The following is a 12305-nucleotide window of genomic DNA, read 5'->3' as shown; positions in this document are numbered from 1 at the left end:
TTATTTTGATTTCAGTGATAAAATGTTCCCAGCCTTTGGCTTCGGAGCAAGGATACCACCGGAATATAAAGTAGGTGCACAGGTGAATTTTTCCAGTGTATTTGATTTCTATGCTACAGTTTATGACTAAACAGAAATGGTTCATTCATTTTTTTCCCTCTGCTTCTGTGTTCAGTTGACTTTCTGATATTATGTCATTATACATCCAGCTTTAAGTATCAGGCTCACATTAAAGTTATTACATCAAATATAAGTTAATGGCATTGGCAAATCCACATTTTTTTATGTTCGTGTCCCATTAGGATAACCTTAGACCTTATCTTTTAAGGTTCAGGTTAGGTTTTGAATAATTTGTTTAAAGCAAATTTTGAATACTTGTAAATCATGATGTTGTATAACTAACATTTGGATGTTGCCTTTTAACATGAAAGCTTCCATAGATGCTTTATGATGAAGTATTTCAAGCTATTTCTGAAAATAATGGTCTTAGCAGAATTCTACCTTGTGGCCATTTTTGGTGCCCAGGTGAGCATCACAATTGTAAAAACCAGAATGAAATAAAATGTCCATACAAGAGAGAAATGCAGAAGCAGCAAAAGAGACGCAGAAAGGTCCAGATTGGCATTATAACCAGAAGAAGGGGAGCTTAAGGAAATAAGATCTGGAAATGGTAAAGTCAGTATAGGAAAGCAGGAACAGACCCTGAAGGCCTAAGAACAGAAAAAGGCCTAAAAACAAAAATTGGTGTCAAAATTCTGTGTTGCACATGAAACAGTGGGGTCGGGAGCAATATGAAATTATGCTACCTAGGGATTCTTCACTGGTTCAAATCAAGGTCAATCTGCAAATCAGTAGCTTTCATGCTTTAGAAAGTACAAATTTGATGTGGCATCACCATGCTACAACTTTGAGTCGCCAGCAGTTGGGTTGCCTCACAGTTGCAGAAATACTGTGAGGATTGTACTTGCAAGTTTAAAAGAGGTGGAAATGTAGATGTTGTGTTACATAACATCGTCATACCTGCATTGACCAGTTAAGGAAAAAGTACTTTTGTGTGCTCGAATGCAGGTGTCCACATTAAGAAGGCAGTGGTTATCTCTTAATAGCAGGTTTACATGTGGTGCATACTACAGTGCTCACAGCAGCTTCACACCTTGTTTTATACTATATTCTGGTAAAATTTTCAGGAGGATCAATTCCCCATAGCCTAAAAAGTTCTGATGTGGAAAAGTACACTGGACATAAGGAAAGATACTGTAGTGTCCTGTAACTGCTAGATGACCCAAGTCCAAAGAAAGAGCAACTTGATTCTTGTCTGTTATTGAGAGTAAATGCTTATGAAAAATCATTATTCAGACATATGTATATGAATCATGTGCCCTTTTCAGCCACAGCATCTGGTAGCCATCCTCCTCATGTTTGTGTGGATAATGGTATCAAATGACCTCTACCACCCTTAGAATTAGAGCTGTATAGGGCCTCCAAATTTGTACATCTCTAACTATGTTTGATAGTTCACTATTCATTTCTTACAATACCCAATCTGCATAGCGGGGTTGATTAGATGGCACAACACGTCCATCACAACCAGTGGTTTTATGAGGAAGGATATCATTCTTTATGCCTGTCAGCAACACATCCTTGACAATTATTCTGATGTACAAATATAATCATCCATCCAGTGCAAGGCATTGAGCTGGTGATTACAGCAGATGTTAGTTCTGCATCCGTGTTATGTATCTATGGCTACAGTTCTTTCAGCTGCAGGGAGGCATGCCTACTTGACTGGCTACTTGGTAGAACATGATACTCTGCTGATTGCAATTGCCTGAGAGGACATTTGATGATGGTAATAGACTGAAGTTGTTGACAAAGTTGTATTCCTTTTCCAGAAGAAATAATCAGCCTAAAAGTGCTACGGGGAACTCCAGTCTGACTAGCATATTGGCAACGTATTAATTGTATTTGTCCTCAGCAGTAGCATACTCACCTGACTTTCAAAGGAATCCCAGGTATGAAATGAAAGACAGATATACCATCATGAAGTGATTGCAGGAGCACAGGGAGAACAGATATTCCTCTAGTCAGCCAGCCCTGGCTGATGTCCTGCTACACAAAACTGTTATTTGCAAGTTCTGTTGAAAAAGTTGCAGTCAAATGCTGTTAGGAAGGTTGAGGATTTGTACTGAATTTTACAGGTCGAGAAACATAGAAAGTCTCATACTCAGCACTAAAAGCATCCTTGAGAGGTAGTATGGTGGCAACCACTCAGGCAGTGACAGAAAAAGGGACATGACAATAGGTTTAGAGTTAGGGTAATTTAAATCTGAGATAATAGCATTAATTGTAGAATGTGAGTATGCATTACATAGTTGTACAAAAGCAAAGGGATCCACAGAGCACACACACATTAAGATAAAAACAACAGGTACCAAAGCAGCATCTAGGGTCTGCTCAGTAGAAAGTTATCATAGAGGTCACAGAGACAAGATGATAAGATCTCCACTAACAACTGGAATGAAACTTTGGGGAAAGGAATAACTATGCTGCAGCAACAGATGGAGGACCTGAAGTTAACTTGTGTTATCTCCAATGAAAAAGGAAGTTATGTCAACATTGGATGATGAGCAAATCACTGATGAGAAAGGAAAAAATCAATTTCACCATGTGAGTATGCATCTGTAAGTCTTAAATAGCATATGCATGTACAGCTGAAAAGGATGTCAACCGTCATCAAAACTGCTGTTTAGTTTTGATAGGGACCAGTTTTCTGCACAGTCCCTATCGAAGAGTTGGTTATCCCATACATACTGCTCTTATTCTCAGCTTGTTTTTAATTGCTTTTTTATGTTTCTTAACACCCATGTCCCATAGGAAATGTGGAATCAGTGTCAATATTGAGGCATTATTAAGGATTATTGAAGATATTGCGAAGTATAATTTTTTTGTGAACCAAGACCAACAACTCTGAAAATATTGCATTAATTTAAATGTACATAATTATTGCAGGGTTTACTGAAAAAAAGATTAATGTCTAATGAAAAATATATCCTTGACATACTGGAGACAATGAGGAAATTAATTTCAGGGAAAATTTCAAATAATGCAAAACAGAACTTGTATTCTTAATTAGGTAACTTACCAGACTGTCTGCTCATCCCATCCACTCCTGCAAAAATAAGCCAATGCTATAAACATTGGAGAAGTAATACATGTTGCATGTTATTTACCATAACATTTTTGTCTGCTAATCAACATCAGTGCCACTGAGTCGCAAAGATATTTTAAAGCAAGTTGTGGTTTATTATTAGAAATATCAGTGTCAATTGTTCTGTGAAGCATACTTGAAGGTCTGGTATTTGATACGGTACTGATCATTAGGGGTGTGTGAACTGGGCCCTGTTTGATTTGGATTCAGCCTGAATTGGGGATGGTGATTCAGTTCATTCATTCGGATCACTGCCCCTGATTTTGATTTGGACAAAACTGAATCTGAAGATTTGATTCTGATTTGGAGAATTAGCGATTCGGACATAGACACAGCTTTAAAAGTTTTTTCTGCATACCTTGAGGTAGTAGGCGTGACTTGTGATCGCTGCAATACTGGGGCACATGGAGCATCCCACAGGAGTGCGGGGGGCCCTCCACATGCTTGGTGGCAAACCTGGAAGTAGACTGGAAGTAGTTCTGGTCTACTTCTGGGTCTGCCAGGGAGCATGCTGGGCCCCCCTCGTGCCTCTGTGGCTCAGCAATTGGCCGTAGGGGGACCTTGGGTGCTCCCCACCCCCCGCCCAGAACCAGGAGGCACCAGTTGACCAAGCTGGCAGGACGTGGGGGGGGGCCCAGCACACTCCCTGGCGGACCCAGAAGTGGACTGGAAGTGTTTCTGGTCCACTTCTGGGTCTGCTGCCGAGCACGCTAGGGAGCCTGCCGCGCTCTTGTGGGACACTCCGTGCGCCCCAGCATCGCAGCACTCATGAGCGGCCTGTGAGCTAGTGGTATGTAGAGAAAACATTTAAAGCTGTCTCTATGCCTAAATTTCTGAATCTTTCCAAATCTCTCTGAATCCATTCAGAGGGTTCTGATTTGATTCAGAGAGATTAAAGGATCCTCTGGTTCAATTTGGATTTGGAGATTTGGCCACTGAATCAGGCTGAATCTCCCCCAAATTGAATCGGGGACCGAAGCTTCGTATAGCCCTACTGGTCATCATCATACTTCAAAGCACTAACCATGTAGCTTGGTTCATGAAATCTGCTTTTCATTTTAAATATATCCCTACTATGAAACCACAGTAACAGGGGTGGCCTGCCTATAACACATGTGCCACAACTGTCACAGGCACTGCCTTGTGTGTGGTGCACACAGGCTGGGCAGGGAGGAAGGGAGCAGAAAGCAGAGCAGCATATCAGGCAGGGGACAGGGATCAGAGAGGCCTTCAGAGAGGGTGTGGAGATTAATTTACAGCATGTCTGTCACAAAGGCTGGCCTCTGCTGCTTTAACCTGTTTGTTGCATGTAGGCTTCTTCACACCAGCAGTTAACTTTCATTTCTTTCACTGCTGGACAACTGGCCAGAACTTGGGGACAATAAAATCACCCATTGCCCAAGTATTCCTCAGACACATCAACATTAACCATGCAACAATATAACCTTAAGGAGATCTAAACAGGAGCTATGGAATCATTCATTGTGCATTACCCTGGTTAGAGAGAACCAGGGCAGAATAGATGGTAAATGCAGGGGACAAGATGAGTGAACAGAACACAGGTCTTATGCATGTCATCTGTTACAAACTAGAAGAACTGCACCCAACTCATTAAGTGTTCATTATGGGTAATGAAGTAGTTTACACATCCATAACTAATTGTAGGTCTCTTAAATCCAGTATGGCCATAATTTGTAACAGTGTTCTTGGTTGGTGTTTCGTGGGAACAGTATATCAAGAGTTTATAGAGTTCCATGAGCTAGAGAACTCAGTACCTCAATTTCAGTACGTCACATTTCTGTTGGTAGTTGTGGTTGACGTAGGAAGACAATATGCTAATAATTCCTACTCACCTTTTTCTACACTTTCTATATTAAGTGTAGTGCCTGATGTGCTGTTAATCCTTATTGACAGAGTACATCTTCCATTCTGCAGAAATGTAGAAACAGTAGCAGTCTACATTTCCTTGAGCATTTCATAACCTTGTCAAGTATATGAGCTCTTTTAAAAACATGTTTTTGTGTACAGTGCCTGCTGTATTTCCAGTTGGTGAGCTAATCTGCTATGTTTCTTTGCCTGTATTTCTACTCCAAATAAACCTTGCAGCAGTCAAAGAAGCAGCTGCTTTACCAGTGGCAGAAAGAATCCTAGTAGAGGTAACAAGATGTCATGCACAATATTTTTCAAATCTGGAATAGTATCCAGAATTGCAACAGGATAATTCTTCCTCTACAGCTCAAAAAGTCATCCTTCTGGTCTTTCACCTCAGTGAGCTAGCTCTTATACTTCAGTAAACACAAGAAACACTTAAATTTTGAGTAAAGTAAATCTGTCAGTTCCCCATCTGAGGTTTCAAGCAACTCTGCACATATGGTGCTCATGATAGTAGTGGTGTCTGCCAAGTAGAGCTAGATATTGCTGCTGTAGCTGAGCAAAACAGTTAGATCCCTCAGATAGGAGAGGACCAACCAAAGTAAAAACATACAAAACTTGGAGCATGTATAAGTTATTCCAAGGCAGTAACCTGTTCTCTTTGTCCCTTACCCAATTTAGAAGATGCAAAACAAGGGAGGGCAAATAACATAGCTTTAAAGGGAATCACAGGAGATCACAGCATTAATGAGGAAGAAGAGGAGATGGAGGACAACACAGATTTCTTGGAAGACAAGAATCAGGGTAGTGCTTGCAAATGACACACCACCATAAAAACATCATTCAAGTAAAAAAGCTGTTAAAATTGGGTCACCTTCATAATGAGAAGATTGCCAAAAGTTGACCAAAAATATTAATATAGACAGAGGTCTGAATAGTTGCATAGAAAGAATAGGGGATATAGAGTGCTTGGTTTAATTTTTTTTTAATATTTTCATTCCTCCTGCTTCCCTAATGAAACAGCATCCCAGCTGCATATATTTGCAAAGATCTGTTTTAGGAAACCTCATTGAAATTGTAGGGATAAAGTCAATAGCAAGCCAGCATGACTATCCCTGTTGCTAGCTGTTTGTTTCACTGAATTTTTTGAGACCTATAACATTTGTACTGTTTTTACAAGCTTAGACACAAAATGTCCTAACCTAAAATAAGATCCAGTGAAAGGTTGGGGATGTGGAGGGACAGCAGACTAAGGAAAAATGGGAGAACTGTCTTTTATCATTTTATTCCTGACCATGGAAACTCTTCAAGATGCTCATAAGTAAAGTATAAAGTTTAAAAAAACACAACCTTTTGCCTAGCAAAAATATCTGCAGTACATATTTAGCCAGATAAGCACTCTGTCCAACTTCCAGCCTATTTGATTAATATGCATATGGGAAATAATAAGTTTGATGGATGAGTCTTTGAATTAAGATTTTGCAAACTACAGAAATGCATTCCTGGGTATGAAATTTAATTTTCAGTCTGTCAGTGACTTAATATTCCTCATTTTATCAATTGATTAAGTATAAAATATCTTGCTTCTCAGCATTTAGAGTTATATGTATCCAATACACTGTTCCCTGTTCACTTTTTCTTGATCACCTTTATTTAAATAAGTAATAAAGCAGGTGCCTGAACTTCACTTATTTTGGCAGATTGTTTTGTCAAGTAACCAAGTTCCCAGAAAGCTATGTAATAAGGTATCAGGTTCCTACAGCAGTATGCTAAGTGTTGTCTGCAGCAATCAAGTCATTTTGCACACAAGTATTTTACATGATTTCATGATATATACAGTGTTGCTAGGAACTGTGTATTGATGCAGCAGTCACATCTTGCTAATGTAAACCTGCAATGAGTAAACTATGTTCTGCAAAGCTTAGCTACAGTCTGGCTGAATCTGCAATACTGAATTAGTAATCCCACGGCTTCAGAATGAAATAGTTGGTAGATAATTGTTGTATGCTCAGTCCATACAATGCATACTTGCCTTTTAGAAATAAGCTACCATATTTGCAAGACTCACTTTTTTTTTGGAATATTCCATTCACGTATAGGCTAAGGTCAAAAGAAACCCCTGATTGACAGTTGACTCGAGGGTCAGGAATTTTTTGATGCAGTCTCTTTTGTCAGATAATGCAATTTGTCAAAACTGAAATGATTTCAGGAAGGGATCACTTCACCTACATTTCCTGTTCTGGAAAAAAAAAAAATTTCAAAACCAGCAAATCATCCCATTTCAACATTTGTAAAATAACAAGTTCCTTTTGGGTGCAAAATGTTTGGGGTTTTTTGTTTTTTGTTTTAAATGAAGTTACATTTTGGAAAAAGAAGTAAAAGACATTTTAAAAAATGCAGATAAAATGTTTTAAAACTATTAAAGCATTTTGGCATAGTCTAAAGTTTTTTCAGACTTTTAATTTTTTTTCTTTTTTTTGAGGTTTTGACTCTTTTTTGTCCTGAATCAGGATAAGGTTTTTTTTCCCTTTTAGAATCTCAAATATTTTCATAGAATTAAAGTCCTAATAATGACATATCTGGCAACAATTAGTTTGCTGGAATACAGGCAGTTTGTCTGTAGTTAAAGTTAAACTGACCATAATGCAAGTCTGTAGGAAATTGGTCTCCAATTCTTGAGACAGCATGCCTCCTTAGACCCCACTCTAGACAGTAGGCAGTCATTTTGCTGTGTGTAATGACATTTCATCATGCATATAAAACCAATGATAATTAGTTGGAATGATAATAGGAAATGCAAGTTTAATTTGCTTCAGCAACAATATTTGAAACTGTTTGTCCTTTTGAGATGCACTCTTTCCATCAGAGACATTATTGTGTTTTTCCATGTTTGTTGGTGAAATCCTGGAGGCAGTTACCTGACAGAGCAGTCTCTTTCCTAGTAAGAGAAGCTGCTTGCTCAACAATTGTCTTTTAATAATCCCATTTCCAGTCTTACATCTGAACAATGAGATGCTTAATAACTTACCTTGAATTTTGGAAAAAGAATTTTTTTAATGCATAGTCATACAGTAAGTAACTGCCCTAAGGAGGCAATGTGGTGTTTTGTTCAGCAATCTAAGCAATATCTAACTAATATCCTTTAAGGTTCTCAAAAATTCATCACTCCCAAAGTAAAAGATACTTTTGTCTTTTTCTTTGATGTAGTTATTCACTCATTCGTGTTGAGCAGAAGGCCCTAGTCTTATTCATTTATCAGTCAGGGCTCATTTTTGCAATGACAGCTGTTTAGTGAAACTCCTTATTGATGGAAGTTGAATGCAGGTAAAATGTTTTCTTTCATTTTTGCAGAGCTTTTTGTGTCATATGTGGAGCATTTGAAATATAAGTAAATTAATACTATATTCATCCTCTGTTGGGATTTCATGTTGCTTAGGATTTCCTTTCTCTTTGCAAATAGACCTAATACATAAAATTCACCAGTGCCCTTCAGCGTAGATCACAGCATCAAGCCTGCTTTTGAACTGCCAAATGGCATTTTTACTGTTCAAAAGGAGCCATTTTTAAGACTTTCTCAGTTTGCAGTATGTCTAAAGTATATTCCAGGCACTAGATTACTGTTCCAAATTATTATTAAATAGTAAAGTAGGATTAGCATATTATTCCATATTGAAAAAGGTACCATATAGTTTATCAATGTACGGCTTTCAAACATCAGAATCTGCTTTTCTAAAATCTTTCAAGCAGACATCTCATCTCAAGTTACCTTTAAAGGTACTATTACTAAATGCACTATCTTGAAAGCAAGTGCAGCTAGGGGCTGAACTGAAGCCCAGTGAAATCAGTGGAAAGACATTACTGACTTGATCAAGCTTCACCAGAAGACTTTTCAGTACACAGCAACCCTGCCAGATAGGAGTCCAAGCTAATTAAAATTTGTTACTAATATTACCTGCTTAGAATCCCTGCAAATTTAGTTTCTCTCAGGTCTTGGCTGCCATCAGTGATGTGTTTAAAGCCAGTTTCTGCTTGGATTTAGACACCTTCATCTTTTCCAGCTCAGTAGAGTTGGACCTATTGAAAATTAAGAGCAGATCTTGGCAGAGAAATGACAGAAGCAATTCCAGTGGTGATTACCCTGTTCCCACTATGAAAACAGCAAGGTTTGCTTCCATGCTGGCCAGAAAGCAGTTTGTAGTCGCATCATGTGAAAAGCGTGACTTTCTCTTCACAGTGACAAAAGTACAAAGCCATAGTGCTGCTGTCTACCTTTAGATGTAAACCTAGTTTGTCCCTATATTGTTTGAAAGTATATGGGATAAAATATCACCTTTCATGTTATCAGGTTGTTTGACTGCAACACTTCAATGGACCATTACTGCGAAAAAGAGGGTTTGTCCTCTCATTTTTGTGACAGTTTTACAGCAAAGTTGAAGACTCATTACAAAACTAGATACATCAAATGTTTTTCAGGGACCTGAGCAGGGTAGTATAGGATCATTACTAGGTAGAATATGAATTGTCTCTCAATTTTGAATCTGTGAAGCTGCCTTAAGTGTCACAGTAATGATACATGGTAAGACAAAATCCTAATTGTTGTTATTAATGTACTAAAATTTAAAAGCCCTATTCAGGAACTGGGGCCCTCTTATGTTTCAGTAGATCTGCAAGATATGGGAATAGATAATTCTGTTTTCAAAAGTTAGGGAAACACTGCCTTAGTCGCAGCCATCTCTAGCCCGCAATAGGTGATGCTTTCCTTGCAATAAGCCATGACTTAACTGTTAAAACAATCTCACAGTTGTGCACTATTCCTCATAGCACACTGCTAAAAGACAGTAGAGAGGTGCCAAATACTTGTGTTCATCATATTTGTAGCCCCTAACTTAAGGCCAGATTCTTCTTCCACTTTTCTCACATCAGACGTGTCTGCATGTGCAATGAATGCAAAGCAGTAAACTCTGGAGTTTGAGCATATCCTTCAGAGCAATAAACTCTGGAGCAATAAACTTCAAAGTTGATTCCCATTTGAATGTGCTGCCAGGAGTGCAGTGCATTGAGATGAATTGAAGCAGCCCTGGCAGGGCCAGGGGGTCAGCCCAGAGCAGCTCCCCCAGACTCAGTGCTGCAGAGGCATTGGCTGGGGTATAAGGATGCTTCATTGCAGGCCTACTCAGCAGGCAGCACTCACACTGAGGCACCATCATGTCCCAGCCAGCCAGGGTAGTATCTATACATGTGCTGCTGAGTTTTTTACTCTGCAGCAGGATAGTATTTGTACTTACAAGTGCTTGTACTTACAAGTATTATCCTGCTACACAGTAAATTAATCTACTCCACTCTAATACAGGCATGTGTAGATGCTGAGACATTTACTGCACAGCTAATTAGTCTACTGTGCAGCAAATGTCTCATGTAGACATGATTACTGAGTAGTACCCTCTTCTCTAAGTCCAGTATCATTCACTGAAAGTAAGGACAGTAGAATATGACTGTCAGTCATTTTTCAAGAATAGCATCTGCTGCACTGACGATATTCTTTCTCTGAATTTTGTGTACACTTGTTAGACTTGTGGTTTCCTCATGAGCTTAAACCAGGCAATCTATATGAAATAAATAGACTGGCCTTATTGCCACAGCACTAAAGAAGGTGAATGATGTCATTCACAACAAGCTATAAGTAGTTAAAGCAACAAAGACATCAGGTCCACACCTACACAGTGTAACAAAAACCTGTATGTGCAGTTATGGATGAGAATCATTATACTTATCTTGCCATAATTTCAAATATATGAGGAATAAGGGCAGTTAGAACTCAAAAATCTCAGGCACAGTTCTTAATGAACTAGCTGGCAGTATTGTCATCCCATTGCTGTTGATTGAGATATAGCTACAAAAAATATGGGAGGCATGAAAGAAAGAGGCGCGGGAACAACAGAAAAAATCATCACTCACATAACAGTTCTTGGCAGTTGTAATTACCTTTGACCTGCAGTTGGTCATCATACTGGGAGATAGCAGCTGGCCTTCTGGTCAGATTGCGCCCTTAGGCACGTAGAGCGGCCAACCAGTTGTGCTCTAGAACGCCTCCAACATGTCAGACAGTTTTGTTATTACATGGCCACTCATCTGAGAAGATGTGTAGTGGCAGACTGCTTTGTCTTCTACAAAGTGAATGAAGCTGCATGAATGGTCATGAAAATGACAGTCAGTACCTGATCTAAGCATACCAAATTTGTGGTTGGGGCTGAGATAACTTCACAGGCTCTCTAACAGATGTTAACTTAACTCCTCTTTGTTGATAGCTACATAGGTTCAAGATCTGCTTGGTTTAATATCAAAAATAAAGGTAAGCATGATAGTGGTGAATAAGACCTTTCTCTTGTGGGCATTATATTATTGTCACCTATTAGTCACCAACTGACTTTTTCCAGGAAGGAATTTCTTTGCTTACATGAACAGGTGCTGTTGGCTTTATAAAATCAGTTTACTTCAGGGTGGGGTTTCTACATAAGTACATTGTTTATGACAAGTTGGGTCATACAGATTAAAAAAGCATGAATTAATTATTCCATCCTTTGATCAGCAGTGAAACACTGAAAAATCCCACAGATGCAGTTTCAAAGCATCCCCTTCTACCACCCTTGCAACACAGAATTTGAGCCATCACCTTTAAATCAGTATAATAGACTGTCCTAATAGACATTAGGACTAAGAGACAGGGCAGTTGAAGAGAGTAACAAGAAGTCTTTTTAGCAGAAGGTAAGGATTACAGGGTTGATGGCAGAAAGGGATTCGAATGGAGTCCAGAAAGAGAGAAGGTTCAGTGCCTCAGAAATGGAGAGTGGCTTTGAAGATGATACCAGTCCTGATAGCTCATCACAGTAGGATTCAGAATGGGGAGTGCCAGAGAACCTAGAGTGACTAGGTGACTGAGATGCACTATGATGTGCATAGCTGTTCCATGTCACTAAATAAAAAGTTTCTTTTAGTTATAAAACTGGGCTCTTCTTACAGTGTCAGTAATTTCTCTTTAAAAAGCAGCAAGGGGAGCCTTGCATGTACTTTGTTACAATATTAATTTGGGGGAGTGGTAGGGTATTTGCAACTCTATTAAAGTTTAATACAAGTAATTATGATGTCATAGGGATAATGGAGACCTGGTGGGACTCCACCCATGACTGGACCATGGGTATAGATGGCTATACCTTGTACAGGAGGGATT

At 39.0% G+C, this 12305-nt stretch overlaps 1 protein-coding gene across 1 annotated transcript in view; it reads left to right on the top strand.

The window, feature by feature from the left end:
* The window catches only part of CPNE4 (copine 4), a 364694-nt gene that overhangs the window by 327843 nt on the left and 24546 nt on the right, over positions 1-12305 (top strand). The gene's annotated exons all lie outside the window — the stretch shown is intronic.

This window comes from Crocodylus porosus, unplaced genomic scaffold (assembly GCF_001723895.1).
Source record: "Crocodylus porosus isolate Cpor-Errol unplaced genomic scaffold, CroPor_comp1, whole genome shotgun sequence".
Taxonomy (NCBI): Eukaryota; Metazoa; Chordata; order Crocodylia; family Crocodylidae; genus Crocodylus; species Crocodylus porosus.
The sequence above is the reverse complement of the archived record's forward strand: the minus strand, read 5'-3'. Positions and strand labels throughout refer to the sequence as shown.